At 46.8% G+C, this 17,300-nt stretch overlaps 1 pseudogene across 1 annotated transcript; it reads right to left on the reverse strand.

The window, feature by feature from the left end:
• Positions 1-1,390: 1,390 nt before the first annotated feature.
• LOC143550689 (fasciclin-like arabinogalactan protein 17) lies at positions 1,391-16,590 on the reverse strand (annotated as a pseudogene). The gene is made up of 5 exons (XR_013138370.1): positions 16,245-16,590; positions 10,648-10,658; positions 3,101-4,033; positions 1,712-1,818; positions 1,391-1,628 (listed from the first exon to the last, which is right to left on the reverse strand). The product of XR_013138370.1 is annotated as a fasciclin-like arabinogalactan protein 17 (transcript).
• Positions 16,591-17,300: the final 710 nt, after the last annotated feature.

Below are 17,300 nucleotides of genomic sequence, written 5' to 3' on the forward strand. Positions count from 1 at the left end.
CAAGCTTAATTTCAAAAATAACTAATAAAAATAAAGGTAGTAATAATTCTATTATGGGTTTCAATAATTCATACCACCGACACCTATTTTCTTTATGGTCCAACTAAATTCAATACTATTTCTTTATTATTTATACTATAAAAACAAAAGTATTGTTAATATTATTGGTAATTGAAGAAACACTAACCGGACCCCGGGCAGATTACTGGTAACCTGGGGGTTAGATAGCTGTTTCCCACGAGGGGTTAGACCCTGAGAAGATGGTTCTTCTGATAACCTGCAAAACAGACACCGTGAGCTTGCCACTGAGAAGGGGGGGGGGGTTCCTCCTTGTGACCACCCTCCGGCGTGAGAATCAGACTAGATTGCTCTTTAAATATAAATGTATATTAAGAGATTGCTAGAGCAGATATCAGGTATAATATGATGATAATATGATAGATGAGATGGTCATACCATTTGTGGTATTTATAGCCGAAGGTAGGTTTCCAAGGAGGTGTGGCCGGCTGCAACAGTGTTCCTGTTCCACCAACAGTGGCCTACGCACGTGCCCTGCTGGTAGTTGGTGGGTAGGCAGCGGCTGATAGTGACCAGGCCTGCTGTGTACTATTCCTTTTCCACCAACTGCCGGCTACGCACGTGGTATGGCAGTAGTTGGTGAGTAGGCAGCGGCTAATAGTGACACAGTACAGGAGCATGCTGCTCGCCATACTGTTGTCAATAAGCTGTCGTATCTTTAGTCAGATCTTTTTCCCATACCTCGTCAGGTACAGTACAGAAGATCTTCCCGTATCGTACGGACTGGCTTATTTGGGCGGGAGTATTCCCCCTCCCGCCCTTGTGCGGGATTGTTCCCGGCTTTGCTCATTCCCTCAGGTGACACTGAGTGATTGAGAGCTAAGTGCCTTGTGCGTGTAGCCATGCTGAGCGGGTGGCCTTCCCTGATGGCTTGTATCCGAGGCTGCGAGGACAGGCAGAGTCCGTCACCATTGGGAGGCATTTCCTGCGGGACTAGCTTGCGTACTGCGCGTAAGGACGTCACGTCTCTGAGCATGGTTGGTCCTGCGGATCCAGTTGGTTTCTGCGCAGACGTTCCTCTTCAAGGTGAGTCTTGCGGGTCCAACTGGGCTCTACTGGGACCTACCTCTTCAAGTCCCCCCAGTCCAATGTTCTTCTCAGTAATGGCCACCTAACCAAAAAGAAATCCTTTTTTTTAATCTCTCTTTATAATATATATTAATCTGTTTAGACTTTAGAATAAAGAGTGTCAATTTATGAATTATTTATAATATAAAAAAGTCAAACTCAAATCTTCCTTATGGAAAATAATTGTGCCACAAGATTTTGCAGGTTTGGGCAAATACAATTTCTGCAAAAATCAAACATATCTACATAAAAGAAAAAATCAATTTTTTTTTACTAATTACAGTATTTATACAACGCCATTAACAAATAAAATTGTGAAAATTATTGTAAAAAAATAATAAAATAAGAAAGCTTGTTTTGTTTTGTTTGTTCTCATGTGGGGGGATCTGATTCTCTGGGAAAACTTGCTTCAATGCCAAACTGCACCATTCGTTTCCCTTTATGTCCTATTTTGATTTCCACACAGTTTTCCTAAAAATAAACTGCCAATTTAAATAATATTTAATTAATCAAATTATTCCTTTTTAACTGCCACCTTTAAACAAATAAATAAATAAATACCCACCTTTTTTTTCCATAGCAATATATATTTATGTATGTTTGTATATCAATTACAACTTGTAAAACTTCCAAATGCTCCAGCAATCGAACATGCCACTTCCAATAATTTCCCTGCATTTACCAAAAACATGTTATTATTGCCTAATTTCAAGATTTATAAACGTGCATTTAGTATTTAATAGTTATGCTTTTATTCTTGGATTAATATGTAAAAACATCCATTAAACTTTATAAAAGATGCTTAAAAATCAAGACGTTTTTAGACGAAGAGTTAACTACACTCAAAAGTGTCAAAAGTGGGCATAAAGATTCTACTATTAGTAGTTGTGTATCATGTGCTTTAAAAGTTGTACTATTAAGTAAAAAAAAAGAAAATGATCAAAACAAAACAATCAAAACATCCTTTAGATGGACCAATTCTTGTAATGTCCACCTATAACTCGCCAACCTGATCACATTTTAATCATTACTTGACGTAGTATTTAGGGTGTGTTCGGGATTGCCTATTTTTACCAACTTATAATTTATTAATTTTTTGAAAAGTAATAAGGTGTTTGGATTATTTTTGGTGTAAGAGAGATAAGTTAATAAGTTACACCTATGTAACTTATTAACTTATTGAAAAGTGAGATAAAATAAGGAATCCCAAACACCCGCTTAACCTACCAGCATTTGCCACTAGTTAAAAAAAAGCTCGTTGGAAAAAAAAAAGATATGTTCGGAAGCCAAAATAAATATCGTCAGAAACTAAAATAAATATCATTTGGATGCCAAAATAAATCCCTTCGGACGCCAAAATAATCTTATCGGACGCCAAAATAATCATGTGGTCTCTGATATTTTTCTTAAAACTAGCGACCCGGTAATTTTATAGTGCATGACATAATTTGATTGGTTAAAAACCTCGTCGAGTAAAGTGGGGCGAACAATTTGAAAATTTGTTGATCAAATGAGCATTTTGTTAACATTAAGCAGTCAAATACGAGCATTTCGATTGTTATCCCCTGAAAAAGGTTATGCCTGACTTGTGTCACGACAATTGTACTACCAAAAGGGATGGAGGAATAATGGTATGTGAGTGATGTGACCCCCCAGCCCACCCTAAAGTTATGTCGTGCACCGTCACCGGAAAATATCACCACAGTTCCGGTGAATATACCAATATATAAAAGGGTTCGGATTAAATACAATTAAATTAATATGCTAACTATAAAAATCGAGTAGTGTAATTATAGCGTATTGTAATTACAGCATAACTACGATGTAATTATGTAATTACACTATCTATGAATTTAATTACACTGCTTGATTCCAGCAATTAGCACGTTAATTTAATTAGTAAGTTACTAACAATTTGACGAAATTAACGATATAAAAAAAACAAAAAACTAACCTCGTCTTTGCTTAGCAACGACCTTAACCGCCGCCGTCGTCGAAACCTTCCTCGCCGGTTTCTCCTTCATCTCCTCCACCGGAAACAACACACCGTCAATCCCTTGAACCGATATCCTCCCATCGGTATAAATATCCGGGTCAAACAAATACGCCGACCCTTCACCCGACCCGAACTTAACCGACCCATCAGCCTCCTCCGCCACCACCTTATGCGGCAGCCGGAGCGTATCATAACTCACCTTCCCAAACCTCCGTACCGAATTATACATACTCTCCTCCGTCTGATACTCCGGTATCAAATGATAATACATTATCTGCTCCGGTGCACCCGGGTCACTCAACTGATCCGTCGTCAATTTAGCCATCGCTTCATCATTTGGCGCCAACACCGTCAACACGTAACCCTCCGACACTAATCTCCCCATCTCCGTCGCCAATGACGTCAGATTCACCAATATATCGGCTAATTCATTATACCCACCGTAATGTAACAAAGTATGAATAAAATCCTTAACCTGACTCTCGCCGTCGAAGTGGTGACGTGGCCCTCCGGGTCCGGGTGCCGGAGCCGGAGCCAGCGACGGACCCGGCGCCATTGCGTCGTATATCGGCAAAACCGGCGGAGCTCCGGCCGGAACCGGAGCCGGTTTTTTCAGCCGGTGGGTTCTCGGATCCACCACCGGAGCACCTTCCGGTAAGACAGCGGATATCGAAGCCAAACTTCTTCTCTGGTTAAACTCCTCTTGTACGGACCGTGGGATTAACAGCCTTTCAATCCCGTGGATTAGCCCGTCGGGTCGGGTCAGTCTCGTTATACCGCCTATGACCTTCTCACCGGAAGCTATTTCCAAGGGTAGATAATTTTCTTCTTCGGTGAATAATGTTTTATGTTGTCCCGCCCATTCGTTTGTGAAGAAACACTAGGTGAACCCTGGACAGATTATAGATAATCTGGGGGTTAAGTAATGTTTCCCACGAGGATGAGGTCTAGCAGAGAGTTGTTCTTCAATGGACCTGCAAAACAGACACCGTAAGCTCGTCACTGAGAAGGGGGGGGGGTTCCTCCTTGTGACCACCCTCCGGCGTGAGAATCAGACTAGATTGCTCTGAATATAAGTGTATATTAAGAGATTGCTAGATAAGATTGAGATATCAGATGATGATCCTTACCATTCCAAGGTGTTGGAGTATTTATAGCCGAAGGTAGGTTTCCAAGCAGGTACAGCCGGCTGAATAGTATTCCTGTTCTACCAACAGTGGACTATGCGCAGGCCATGCTGGTTGGTGGATAGGTTACGGCCAACAGTAATAAGGTCGGCTGTATACTGTTCCTTTACTGCCGGCTACGCACTGTTCCACCAACTGTAGGCTGCGCACGTCCCATCGTAAGGGTTGGTGAGTAGGCAGCGGCTAATAGTGACAAACAGTACTAGAGGGTGCTCCTCCTCGTATTGTTGTCGGTGAGCTGTCACCCTGTGATTAGTTCATGGGCTGCTCTGGTCAAATTGTCTGTTCCGCCCATACCTTAGTAGGTATAGTACGAAAGACCTTCCAGAAGCATACGGACTGGCTCATTTAGGCGGGAGTATTCCCGCCTTGCTCATTCCTTCCTGTGACTACTGAACGAATGCCTTGTGCGTGTAGCCTTGCTGTTAGTGCGGGTAGCCTTCCCTGATGGCTTGTATCCGCAGCTGCGGGAACAGGCGGGGTACTTCACCATTGGGAGGCTTTCCCTGCGGGTACAGCTGGCGTACTGCGCGTAAGGTTCTTTGAGCATGGTGGGTCCTGCTGGAGCAGTTGGTCATTGCGCAGACGTCCCTGTTCAAGGTGAGTCTTGCGGGTCCAACTGGGCTCTGCTGGGACCTACCTCTTCAAGTCCCCCCAGTCCAATGTTCTTCTCATGAATTATTAATAAGTGAGGTGAACTTTTGGACTTAGCAAGGGGTTTTGAAAAGGGGTTTAGTTTTTCGGTTTTCCGTGGTGATTCATCCCGCGGTTTTCCTGATGTCACGCAGAAATTCCCGACTTTTCTGCTTGATCTTTGGGTGTGAAGCGGGTAGGTTTGTAACCTCCTCGCACGTCAGGAGCGTTGAGTTCCACTTGTGTGGATTCTCCATGGGGTCTTGGTAGTTTTCAACATAGTGATCAATTATGCTAAAACCACCAATTCCATCTTGGAGTTTCAAACAATATAGTTCTCGACGTTCCCGTCGTGCGGGGATGTTATTCCCGTTTCCGCAAACATGGCCCAGAAAATCCTTCTTGGTTTGAATTCCCTGCAGTGCTAAGTACGTGAAGGGTTTTGCCTTGACACTGTACCCGCACTCGTCTTACGGTTACTTTACTTCCAAGGTATTCTTGGCTTCAATTCCCTGCGGGTGCTAGGTACGTGAAGGGTTTTGCCTTAACACTGTACCCGCATCCGTCTTACGGTTACTTGGTTGCCAAGGTAAGGGGTATTTTCCCGCTTACTTTTGAATCTTTTTGAATTTTGAATTTTGAAATTCGAAGAGTTGGTGAAAGGATAAGAACAGTCCAAACCTCTGAAACGTCGTGCGACGGTTTCTTCTGACTGTGTCAGGACGTGCAGGAAGTTATGGTGACGTGACAGTACATGGTCATTCCAGACGCTTTTTCAGGCGCGTGGGCGCGATTTTTCGGGCGCGTGGCCGCGAAATTAATGGTATGCGTCCTATCAACAGCTGTTGCCAGCTTGCTTTTTGCCACGTGTCATAGTTTCATTGCACCATCGATTTCTCTCTCCTCCGCATTAAATTCATCGCATTAATTGCGATTAGTATATAAAGGGGGAGAGGGTTCTTTGTAATCCACACTTTCACTATCCTCTTCAACCTTTAAGCGATTTCCGGCGAATACTCCCCTTTTCAGGCAAGCATTCTCCCGAAATCGTTATTTCTTCTTTCTTTTGCAAGATGTCGTCTCGTGATGTCGAGTCCTCAGCCGATGACAAGAGTACTGCTGGCGAGTGCCAGTGTGCTCTGCCTGGTGATCTGTACCGGTATGTTGTCAGGAAGTTCATGCTCGAGTCTCTCGAGCCTGAGTTTCCTGAACCCCATCATACTGTGTACGATGCCCCCAGAGGCAAGATCGGGGTATATGCTGCATTCTTTGTCTATGGGAATCTTAGGTTCCCATTGACAAAGTTTGTTTACCGTGTCCTTGAGAGGCACGGTGTTCACTTGACCGAGCTACACCCCATGGCGATCGCCAAGATTCGCCACTTCGAGTGGGTGTGCCGGATTTTGGGCGTTGAGCCCTATGTTGACCGCCTGATGACCTTCTACACTTGGAGGTGCATCCAGGGGTGTACACGTTGACAACCCGGATTAAGGGTTTAAAGATCTGCGCGACCGAGCGCAGTCTTCGCGCGTGGAAGAGGGAGTTCTTCTTCATATCCGCTCGCGCCATCCCCATTGCCATGAAATTCAAGAACGGGCAAGCACTTCCCAGCCTTCACGCCTCCAGCTACCAGGAGGCGGAATGGTTTGCGAAGATATCTCGGGTCCAATCTCCGGTTTACCGGTTTGCGGAGTCCGGGATGGTGATGCTGGGGATGAGCCGGGTGTGGAAGGAGGCTGATGCGCGCAAGATTCCGATCGTCCTCGAATACGGTTCGAACTCTGTTCCTTACGGTATGCCTTTTTTCCTTTTGTTGATTTTGAATTTCTTCTAACTTCTTTCCTGTTTATTTCAGAGGGGAACGACTTGCAGTCGCTCCTGAACCCGCGGGAGGCTGACGGTCCCGCACGGATGGGTACTCGCGCTCTAGATGAGAACGAGTTGCCCATCCTAGAACAAACGGCGGATCGGTTCGTGGAGGTCTATCCGCTAGGCCATGAGATCCTTAGCGCCCGTCGGCCAGGTAAGGCGCTCTTCGACCCTCGACCCCTCAATGTTGAAACCTCTGCTGGAATTCCTCTAATCGTATGTTCTGATGAGGAATCCGCAGATGGTCCTCCGTTGGTGCGGAAGAAGAAGGCTGTCGGTGGGAAGGGGAAGGAGAAGGCCTCCACTGCCGATCCAGCGCCTCGGTCTGATTCGGAGACCGAGAGCGAAGAGGTGGCGGGGAATCCCGGTGGTGATAAGACCACAGCTCCGGAGGTTGCGACTGTCACCTCCGGAGAGCCAAAGAAGACGACGATGACCGGCACAAAGAGGCCGGCTCCATCGGGTCCGTCCCCGCCTCTCCGTACCTTTAGGCTCAAGAAAACCCGTAAGTACAACTTTCCTTTAGCTTTTATCTTCATAGCTTAATATCTTTTAACACTTTTCTTCTTTACGCAGGCGTGGATGTTGACGCATTCCAGGGTGGAGCGCCAAGTAGTATCTCCCCGCCAATGACGGTAGGCTTGGTCAGCCTACCTGAGGCGACGACCCAGGCGCCTGCGCCTGCTTCCGCTGGTCCAGTTGCTCACTCTGAGCCGACTGTTCCAGCTGAGATGACGTCACCGCCGGCTGTGAGTGCTATTTTTACAGCATCTTTCACCGAGCCGGCGGTTACTATTGCTGCGGATCCCGCGGCGGCTGCGACCGTGCCTCCGCCATCGGCAACGACGGCCGGTCCATCAGGTACGCATGGGGCTTCTCGCCAATCTTTGCCACCTTCCCATCTGCCTGACCTCTTGGATGGATTTCCTTTGGGTTCAGGTGATGGGTTCGGCGGCTATCGGCCTGTTATTGACCCTACAGGTGCGTAGGGTTCTTCTGACCCATTATATATATATATATTTTATCATCTTTTCCTAACTGCTTTGTTTTTTGCAGTGTCGGATTCCAATGAAGTGTATGTTCCACGATGGAACATTCGCCGAGGAACAACCCTTCGCACCCCTGTGGAGTGCGTGGAATGGGCTCGTCACGCTGCTCCCAGTGGTGCGTTGGGGGAAGCCATGGCTAGCTACCAGGAGGGTAGGCTAACCAATGAGCTTCGGGTTCTCCTGGCCCGGATGCAGCCGCGCGTCGAGCTGCTTTGTCGTGAAAACGACAAGTTAAAAGCAGCTCGCCTTAAGAAAGTAGCTCAGGCGCGGGCTGTCCGGGAGGAGAACCAAAAACTTGCCGCAGTGGCTGCGGAGAAGGAGAAGGCCTTCAAGGCCCTCGAGGTTGAAGTTCAGGCTCGACTCGAGGCCTGTTCCAAGGCTGCCCAAGCTGTTAATGAACAGCTTCGGCTGGCTAAGGAAACTGCGAGGAACGCAACCGAGAGGGCCACCAAGGCTGAAGCTGTTGCTGAGCCTCTACGCGTGGAGATGAAGAACTTAAAGCCAAATTAGAGGCTCTCCAGCAGGCTTATGATGCCTTGGCGATGGAAGACGCCAAAAAGCTCCAGGAGATCTTGGACCAGAGGGGGGTGCTTGACCATACTGAGCGGAAGCTAAAGGGCGTCGAAGAGGCTGCGGCTAAAGAAGTGTTGCTTGCCAACCTTAACAAGAGTGAAGCCGAACGCGCCCGTAACGAAGCTCAAGCTGCCCTCCAAGAAGCTCTGGTTGCCAAGGAATGGCTTCTTCGAGAAGCGTTGTCTCAGGTAAGCTTTCATGTCTTTACGCTTTTCTTTGTAAATAGAAAGGGTTCTGATACTTGTATATTTTCTTGTAGGTTGTGCATCGGGTCTTCTCGGAGACATCTTACGACGATGCTATGAGCGCAGCCCTCAACGCTTCTCACGAGGATGGGGAACGGGCCGGCTTCCTGCTTGGTCTAGGGTTCGTTGAGAAAGGCGTCCCGCCTTCCAACTTCCCTTTGTATAATGTGGATACTGAAGCTGCTTATGACCAAGCAGTGAACCAGTATGCAGCCTTCCCGCATCCGGTGGTGGAGAAGGTGAACGAAGTCGCTGCTGCTGATGATGGGCTTGCTATCCTTAGAGCTTTTCTTGAACCACCACGCTCTACTGATGGAGCGGGTCCAAGTGGAAGTGGTCCTGAAGCTTGATTCTGAAGATCCCTTTCCACCACTAGCGTAGATTTTTGCTTTTGTATAGCTCTTTGTAATATTTGAATTTTGATGAAATAAAGATTGTGTTTGTTCTTTGCCTTGTTTATTTTACGCATGTTTTAACTTAGCAATTTATTTAGTACTTAGATAAGTTAACTTTTTAACGTGGTAAATTATAAGTTTGTTTCGCTTCCTCTTTCATGATTGTGCGGGTATGACCGTCACTTACACTTAGTAGGATGGCTTAACTTTACTTATATCTGACCTGCGTGGAAGTTTTCCTCATCTTTTCTGAGGATAAGTTAACCTTTGAACGTGGTAGATAATAGGTGTGAAGTTTTGCTTCCTCTTTCGTGATTGTGCGGGTAGGACCGTCACTTGCACTTAGTAGGATGGCTAAACTTTACCCATATCTAACCTGCGTGTAGGTTTTCCTCATCCTTTTTTTGAAATTTTCTAAGTGTTCAGAATAAGTTAACCTTTGAACGTGGTAGATGATAGGTTGAAGTTTTCCTTCCTTGTTCGTGATTGTGCGGGTAAGACCGTCACTTGCACTTACAAGGATGGCTAAACTTTACTTACATCTGACCTGCGTGTAGGTTTTCCTTATTTTTAGCGTTGTGTTTTTGCGGGTTTTGCCGCATTCCACACGTAACGACTTACTTCTTCCCCCATTTGTGCGGTGAATACTGGCACCAGTGTGGGAAGTTCATAAGTATAAGGCTATCAACACATTGTGAAAGGAGAATCATTTCCATTAGAAGTGGCTCTAGGCCTTTTCTTTACAAGTTTGGAATTGATCTACATATAACATTTGCGTAATTGAGCTCCATTCCATGTTCTTGGGATGGGAGTGCCATCGAGCCTTTCGAGCCGGTATGCGCCCTTTCCCAGGACTTCTTTGATAATGTATGGCCCTTCCCAGACCGGGGCCAGCTTTCCTGGGCGTTCTTGGTTCGAAGCCTCGTTGTTACGCAGTATGTAGTCTCCTATATTGAAGTTGCAGAGTTTTACCCGCGTGTTGTAGTACTTTTGCATTTGTCGCTTGTAGTTCTCTTCACGCACTGCGGCTAAGTCCCTGCGTTCCTCGGTTAGCATAAGGTCCAACCGTCTTTCCGCATCATTGTCTTCTGGCTGAATCAAGACCCTTGGTGAGGGTAAACCAATTTCGACCGGGACCATGGCTTCAGTGCCATAAGTGAGACTGAACGGGGTTTCTCCCGTACTGGCCTTCTTCAGCGTTCTGTTTGCCCAAAGGACGTGCGGAAGCTCGTCCACCCAGCCGGATCTGTGTTCCAAGAATCTTTTCTTTATGCCTTCGACGATGCTCTTATTTGCTCTTTCCACCTCACCATTACCTTGCGGGTGTGCCACTGAGGTAAAGGTGTGGGTGATTTGAAGTTCTTTCAGCCACTGTTGTAGCTTCTTGTCAGCAAAGTTGGTGCCGTTATCGCTCACCAAATTCTGTGGAAGTCCAAAACGACAAATAATAAATTCCCAAATAAATTTTTTGATATGTTTCGCGGTTGTTTGGGCTAAAGGTTTTGCTTCTATCCACTTGGTGAAGTAGTCGATGGCTACCACTAGGAACTGAACATTTCCTGCTGCTGTAGGAAATGGGCCTGTCACATCGATGGCCCACTTCTGAAATGGCCATGAAGAAGTGACTGGAACAAGTTCATTCTTCGGGCGGTGCGTGTTGGGTGCGTAAAGCTGGCAAGACCTGCATTTTCTGATGTATGCCAGTGCATCCGTATGCATCCCCGGCCAAAAGTATCCCGCGTTGTTTAGCTTAGCTACAACAGCGCGGGGACCTGCGTGTACTCCACAGATGCCTTCGTGTACTTCCCTTAGGAGGTAGTCAGCATCTTGGTTGTCCACGCATCTTAAGAGTGGGCCAAGAAAGTTACGTCTGTAAAGGATGCCGTCGATCAGTTGATAATTCAGTGCTTTACAGCGTAGTTTTCTTGCCTGTGTTTTGGACTCCGGTAGTGTACCTGCCGCAAGGTATTTTATTATTGGTGTCATCCACGTTTCCGTGCAGGTTTGGATGACACAAATTTCCTTGTGCGGGACCGAAGGTGTCTCGAGGAGTTCAATGCGGATATCCTTTCCTAAGTGGGTGAAGGCTAATGATGCAAGCTTGCTTAACGCATCCGCAGATTTGTTTTCACTTCGCTTGACGTGTATGACTTTGCAGTCATTGAAATCGCGCATAAGGGATTTTGCTTGTGCGAGGTACAGGGCCATTGTGTCGTTCACGGCCGTGTACACCCCGTTGATTTGATTGGCTACTAACATGGAATCCACGTGGGCTTCCAAGTTTTTCACTCCCATCTTACGCGCAATTCTCAGCCCAGCCAAGAATGCCTCATACTCGGCTTCGTTATTCGTACTTGGAAAATCCAGTCGAATAGCGTAAGTGTATTCTTGGCCCGCTGGGTTGGTTAGCTTTAGCCCTGCGCCTGAACCCTCGTTATTGGCTGCCCCATCAGTGTAGAGTCGCCAGACGTCATTGATGTCTTGTGCTGGAGAGGGTTGAGCCTCTTCCTGGCACTCTTTTTCCCGTGATGCAGGCACTTCTGCAATAAAGTCGGCCAGAACCTGGGCTTTTATGGCTGGTCTTGGCTTATACTTTATCGCGTACTCTCCCAACTCAATTGCCCATTTGGCTAGGCGTCCCGATAACTCGGGTTTGCCTAGAACGTTTGCAAGTTTGAAGTTGGAGAGAATGGTGATTGGGTGACCCTGGAAATATCGTCTTAACCTGCGTGAAGCGTGTATAAGTGCTAAGACTAATTTTTCGAGGGTAGAGTACCGGGTTTCTACGTCTGTTAGGACACGGCTGACATAATAGATTGGCATCTGGATGCCTTTTCGCTCTACTAGCAGGACTGCCCCGGTTGCTCTATCAGTTGCGGAAAGGTATAGGATTAACTCCTCTCCCGCTTCTGGTGCTGTGAGTGTTGGGAGTTCGATCAAGCGTGACCGAATCTCCTGAAAAGCTGCTTCCGCTTCTGGTGTCCAGCGGAAGTGCGTTTTCTTCAAACAGTTTCTCAACGTTGACACGAAGGGAAACGACCTATCCGCGTGGTTTGCCAAAAAGCGATTAAGTGCCACTAGTCGTCCATTCAGTGTCTGAGCCTGTTTGATGGTAGTAGGTGATTCCATTTTGATAATGGCTTCGACCTTTTCAGGGTTCGCTCTGAAGCCATCTTTAGTGACGATGACCCCCAAGAACTTCCCTTCTTCCATTCCAAAGGCACACTTGCTCGGGTTGAGCTTCATGTTTATCTTCCTGAGCGTGTTGAAAGTTTCTTCGATGTCTTTCAACATCGCTTCTGGGTCAGGGCTTTTGATGACCAAGTCATCCATGTAGACTTCCAAGTTCCTCCCAATTTGGGTATGAAACTGGTTATCCATCAGGCGTTGGTATGTGGACCCGGCATTCTTAAGTCCGAATGGCATCATTTGGTAACAAAATGTGCCATCGGGCGTCCGAAATGCGGTTTTGTCCTGATCATCAACGGCCATGTGGATTTGATGGTACCCCTTATACGCGTCCAGGAAGCATTTAAGGCGGAACGGTGCCAACGAGTCCACCTTAAGATCAATTTCGGGTAATGGATAACAATCTTTGGGGCATGCTTTGTTCAAGTCCTTGAAGTCTATGCACATGCGCCATTGTTTGTTATTCTTCGGTACCATAACGGGATTTGCAACTCAAGTTTGATATCTACTAACGCGTATGATGCCTGCGTCAAGGAGTTCCTTGACTTGGGTTCTACACGCGTTAGTTTGTTCTGGCCCCATTACTCTGCGCTTTTGTACGATCGGCGTAACAGCCGGATCGCATTTGAGCTTATGCTCTGCCTTACTTCGGGGTACACCAGTCATGTCAGTTGGTGTCCACGCGAAGATGTCAGCGTTTTTTTGTAATAAGCGCTTGAGTTGGGTGCGTGTGGGATCAACAATTGTCGGGCCAATGGTGACGGCCTGGTCAGGGTACTTGCCGTTGAAGGCCCATTTTTCTGGTTCGGTGATGGTTGGTTTAGCCATCTTTGGTTTGGGTTTAGATGAGACAGATGCGATGCATACCTGGGGAATGCCGGTGATCATCGCTACACCCTCAGCTGCTGGCCATCCCATCATGCCGTGGACTGAGGATACCACGGCGTTGAATCTTGCCATCCCGTCTCTCCCGAAGAGAATGTCGTATGTGTGGTGTGGCTTCTTCATCACAACAAAGTCCACATCTTCTGTGCGGGAGTGTTTCCCATCCGTAAGAGTGACGGGGAAAGATAGGATACCCAGGGGGGTGTTTGTGCTGCCATCAAACCCTTCCATCGAGGCGCAGATCTTTTCCAGGCGCTCCTTGTCTTCGTCATCTAGCTTGTCGAAGAAAACTGCCTGTACATCACCGTTGACGAGGCGCCGTTGTCAGCAAGAGTGCGAGAAGTGATGTAGTGCCCCAGCTGGCTTTTGATGACGATAGGGCCTTCTTTGCTGGGTCCTCCTGGCACTCGCGGGAAGCGCACCTCAGCTTCCTTCCACGCACATGGTTCTGGCGTTCGCCTTTTTCTTCCTCTGATGTTACCATGAACCATGTTGATGCTGATGTCCACGGGCTTTCGTCCGTTGCCTCGATACCGGTTGTCTTTCCGTCCTCTCTTCTTGATTGATGCCACCAGGTGTGCCAGTCTTCCATCCTTGACGAATGCTTCAACAATATCCTTCAAGGATGTACACTCTTCCGTACCATGACCTTTTGTCCCGTGGAAGTCACAGGATTTGCTCTGATCCGCATTAGGTCGGTGCCGGATCACTGGAGCTTTTGGCCACGGTAGCTTTTCAGTGGCAAATATCTCCGTGACGCTTTTGGTGAATGGCGTCCAACGGTGCTTTTGGCTTGAAGGGTGTGTGTGATTTCTTCCGCCAACAAGAGGGTGAGAGCTGGATGAGGTGTCAAAGTTTACCCTTGACTGCCAGATACCTAGCCTCCTCTTTTTGTTCTGCCGGGCGATCCGGACATTGTTCTCTCTTGTCCTCTGCGTGTAGAGGTGTGTACTCTGGGGAAGATCCCTTCCCAGTTGTTTCTCTGTCTCGGCAAAGCGCTTGGCCGCCGTCATGATGGCATCCCATGTTGATGGCATGCCATCCTTACCCGTCAATGTGCGGATAAGCTCGGGTATTCGGCGCCTTGGATGAAAGCGGCGCGAACAAGATCTTCACTTACGTTGCCGAGACTTAGCTTTTTGGAGTTGAAGCGGGTGATGAAGTCTAATAAAGATTCATCATCCTCTCTAACGCAGTTGAGGATCGTCCACTGTTCCTCAGTGTATTTCCTCTGTTGGCTGAAGTGCTGGCTGAACTTGTTCTGAAAGTCCGCCCAGTCATATATGTGGTGGACCGGTAAACGATCGAACCATGCCCTGGCCGCTCCAACCAGAGTCATCTGGAACATATAACACCACGTGGGTTCCGTCCAGTTACTGACGGTTGCCCCCGCAATGAATCTGTTCAAGTGGTCGTCTGGGTCGGATAGACCATCATAAGTGCCAATGTTGGACATTTGCTTGGCACTTCTCGGGGCGATTGCTTCCGCAATGTCCCTTGCGAACTTTGATTTTCCTGCATTTGTAGCAGTTGGCCTAAAGGTTTTTGAGAAGTCACGCGGGTTTCTCTCCGCATTTGTTGGTTTAAAAGCTTCCCCAAAATTCCTTTTTGGCCGGAAGTCCGTTTCCTTACGCTTCCCTTTCGCCTTATGGCGAGGGTTTGCGTCGGTATCGGATTCTTCTTGCTCCTCGTCTGAGTACTCGCACTCGCTGTTCATATTGAGCTGTTGGCGAGTACTGCCGAATTCGTCAGCCTGTTGAACTGAACGCAAGCATTTATCCAATTCAGCTTGGAACTCTCTTTGACGTGCTTCGGCCCACGCCTTCACTTGATCTAGTGTTTGGCGAGGGGCCCTCGTTCGTTTTTCCAACTGGGCATCAGTGAACCCCAGTGGAATATTTACTGCACTTGCCCCGGCTTGGGTAGTCGGCGTAGTGTTCGTAAGATTTGTATAACCGCCGGTGTTCCCCCCAGTTGCTGGGGTTGTGGTTACCGAGGTTTCTTGGTCGGTTACTGGCCTTGGGACCGGAGTAACGTTAACAATTTCTTCAGAGATTTTGAAAAAACTAAATTAGTTCTAGGTTTTATGCACGGATGGCGCCAATGAAGAAACACTAGGTGAACCCTGGACAGATTATAGATAATCTGGGGGTTAAGTAATGTTTCCCACGAGGATGAGGTCTAGCAGAGAGTTGTTCTTCAATGGACCTGCAAAACAGACACCGTAAGCTCGTCACTGAGAAGGGGGGGGGGGGTTCCTCCTTGTGACCACCCTCCGGCGTGAGAATCAGACTAGATTGCTCTGAATATAAGTGTATATTAAGAGATTGCTAGATAAGATTGAGATATCAGATGATGATCCTTACCATTCCAAGGTGTTGGAGTATTTATAGCCGAAGGTAGGTTTCCAAGCAGGTACAGCCGGCTGAATAGTATTCCTGTTCTACCAACAGTGGACTATGCGCAGGCCATGCTGGTTGGTGGATAGGTTACGGCCAACAGTAATAAGGTCGGCTGTATACTGTTCCTTTACTGCCGGCTACGCACTGTTCCACCAACTGTAGGCTGCGCACGTCCCATCGTAAGGGTTGGTGAGTAGGCAGCGGCTAATAGTGACGAACAGTACTAGAGGGTGCTCCTCCTCGTATTGTTGTCGGTGAGCTGTCACCCTGTGATTAGTTCATGGACTGCTCTGGTCAAATTGTCTGTTCCGCCCATACCTTAGTAGGTATAGTACGAAAGACCTTCCAGAAGCATACGGACTGGCTCATTTAGGCGGGGGTATTCCCGCCTTGCTCATTCCTTCATGTGACTACTGAACGAATGCCTTGTGCGTGTAGCCTTGCTGTTAGTGCGGGTAGCCTTCCCTGATGGCTTGTATCCGCAGCTGCGGGAACAGGCGGGGTACTTCACCATTGAGAGGCTTTCCCTGCGGGTACAGCTGGCGTACTGCGCGTAAGGTTCTTTGAGCATGGTGGGTCCTGCTGGAGCAGTTGGTCATTGCGCAGACGTCCCTGTTCAAGGTGAGTCTTGCGGGTCCAACTGGGCTCTGCTGGGACCTACCTCTTCAGTTTGACCCGACCCGGGATGGGATGATGTGGAAGAGTAGTAACTTTTGTAGTGACCTGAGATTACCGGGTTCAAGTAAGAACCGTTTGAATTCGGGATCCATTTGTTTCTCCAAGGCTTCATTGTTTGGTGCGAATATTGTGACGTGAGACTGCTTGTTCTAAGGTTTGTAACAATAAAGCTTTTTCAACGAGTTCGGATAACTCAGTGTAGTGTGAGTCAAGAAGTGCCACGAGGACCGAGTTGGAGTTTGATTTGTGAGTTGGATTTAGGGGTTTGACTCGGCAATGCGGTTGTGGTAACAAGGATTGTGAAGAGTACGAGGTTGAACACATCATAGTTCATGGAACACATGATGCTTGGTCAAAGGGGTTTGTGACAAAACAGGTTTTGATTATAGTTTCTCTCTCTAGAAATGTTTTGGGTGTGGTTTCTCTCTCTAGGATTTTGATATTGGGGGTGATTTACAGGTGGTGGAAGGAAATGGAACGTAATGATACGGCAAGAGGTGATGTCGTTTAATGAGTTAGGAAGTAGAACAGGCTGGAGGTGGGGCCCACGTGAGTGGAAGAAAGAGAGAGTATTGTGGTTCGGCTTAGAAGGTGATATTGTATTTTGAGGAAACGGGGTGCAATAAATGTAACGTTCTAAGAATAAACAAGACACATGTTCCATGACTATAATATTAAGGATGTAAGGTTAATAAAGCAATACTAAGGATGTAATGACTTGTTAAGACGTAAGAACTTGATTATATCGATTAGTTTATGATTTATGATTCTGTATTTTATAATAAGCATTACAAAATTGATAATATTGATTTGTTTGACCAAATTTGATTCCATAAATTATTTGTTTATGAAATTAAACACTTTTAAAGGCGATGATTGTATTTAAGTAGAAACTCATGAGTTATTTCTTAAGCTCAAACTTAACTAAGGTTCATTTCGTTTATTTATTTTAATTGTATTGTTTTCTAATTTATTTGCGTTGAAAATATATACATATATTTATATTTAATTATATAATCTTGTATGTGTTAATTATTATTATCATAATTTTCT

Source organism: Bidens hawaiensis, unplaced genomic scaffold, assembly GCF_021521415.1.
Source record: "Bidens hawaiensis isolate Kalapana, Puna unplaced genomic scaffold, B.hawaiensis_p1.1 tig00016126_1, whole genome shotgun sequence".
Lineage (NCBI taxonomy): Eukaryota > Viridiplantae > Streptophyta > Magnoliopsida > Asterales > Asteraceae > Bidens > Bidens hawaiensis.